We start from the raw sequence: 1,811 nt of genomic DNA, 5'->3' as shown, positions 1-1,811 counted from the left end.
GTGGATTCAGCCTCCCAGATATTATGGGCTAAGTGTGGAGAAAGGATTGTTCCCCAGGGAAAATTGGCAAGCTCTTATGAGAAGGGGGAATGAATACTGGGTAAGCAAAGTCCATTACCAGTAGATATAATTAATTCTAGTAAGGAAACCAAGACTTGGAAAGTTTGTATATGTTGCCCAAGGTCTCATTGCTAGGATGTAGTAGTGTGGGGACTGGACCTCATGTCTGATTTTAAATTCTGTGTTTTATGCCATGTAGCCCTTGATCTGAAAGAATTTATACTCCTATAATTTTAAGACCTTGCCAAGCCAGTGGGGAGCTCTTTTGAAATGCAAATGTATTTGGAAGAATAATGCATTGTCATTAGTCATTAGAACATATGTGCATAAATGTATTGGTCATTTCCAACTTTAGCCATTTGAAGTTTTAGTGGTTAAAAAGAAAGAGGGAGCTACCTAACAGAGAGGTTGGAGTAGGATGTCACAAGTGAAGGGACTTTTACCATTATTAGAGCAGCAACTGTCTCACTGGGAACAGGTGAAGAGTTGCTAGCAGGGGGAGAGAAGTGTTGAACATTACCTATTTCACAATTTGAACCACTCTTGGATAAAATGATCTTAGATGAAGTGAAGTGTGGTAAAAACAAATATTATGATAAAGCTGTGCAGTCTTTTAAAAAATATCCCTGAGTCTTCTTGTTGGTTCTATACTGTGCATTAGGCGGGCATGCCATATGCGAAAGCATTATAAAAGAATTATATAAGATGGTATTGTTGCTAATATGTTTGTTCAATCAACAAGTATGTGAAATTGGGGCATAAGAGTTTAGACCTAGAAGGGAAGTAGTAGATATGGAAATACACTGCCCCAATCTCCCTTCAAAGAAAAACTAAACTTTCTGTCCGTCTGCGGGGAATATAATCAGAGGACAGCGTCCAGTTGTCAGCTCCTGCAGAGTCTGCGTCAGCTGAGAAGGCCACATCACCTGAGGTCACGCTCCACAGTTTGCAGCTGGCATTTGGTGACTGAGCAAGGTGAGAGCATAAAGGCCCAGCCATTTTGGCCCAATATGGAACACTCTTGTGGGCAATACTTGCTCTAAAGCTCCCCAGTGAATTGGCCAAGGATTTTCTCCATTCTGCATTTCATTTTAACTTCTTCCTCTGCCTAATCCTGCTTCTGTCCCCTCCCCTTCACAGGTGCTGATCCCTAATAAACATCTTATACCCAAACTGCAACTCAACATCTGCTTCCAAAGAACCCAACCTATGACAAGTGGCCTTAGAGATCATCTAATCCAAATCCTATCTTTTTTAAATAATAAAAGTTTTTTTCCAAAGTCAAAATTTTGCTTACTACTTATAGAATGAGGTGAATATTTAAGTAAAATGAAAAAAGCACCCATAATGTTGGCAGTCATTTTTGGAGACAATCTACCATAATCTTCTGTATAATATTCAATTTGGGGGGGTATCATAATTTACTCATTTTATTTTTTTCTAGTTTTTTCTAGTATAAATAATGCTACATAAAGGTATTATTCTAAATGATTTTCTTAGGATAGATTACCAGATGTGAAATTACTGGGTTAAAATGGCAAACTATTTTAAAGGCTCTTGATAGTTTTCCAAAGGGTTGAACCAGCTTTTACTTTCATCAACAGAGTACAACAGGGCAAGAAGGTGCTCATTTCAGTGCATTTTCCCTATCATTTTATGGAAGTCCTGAATTCTAGGTTAGATTAATTCCCTTTATCCCTAATGTGGAGAAAGCTTAAAAGTGTAAAGCAGCTTTTCTCATCAGCTCATCA

Source organism: Choloepus didactylus, chromosome 2 (assembly GCF_015220235.1).
Source record: "Choloepus didactylus isolate mChoDid1 chromosome 2, mChoDid1.pri, whole genome shotgun sequence".
In the NCBI taxonomy this organism is placed as follows: domain Eukaryota; kingdom Metazoa; phylum Chordata; class Mammalia; order Pilosa; family Megalonychidae; genus Choloepus; species Choloepus didactylus.
This window is presented reverse-complemented; position numbering follows the sequence as displayed.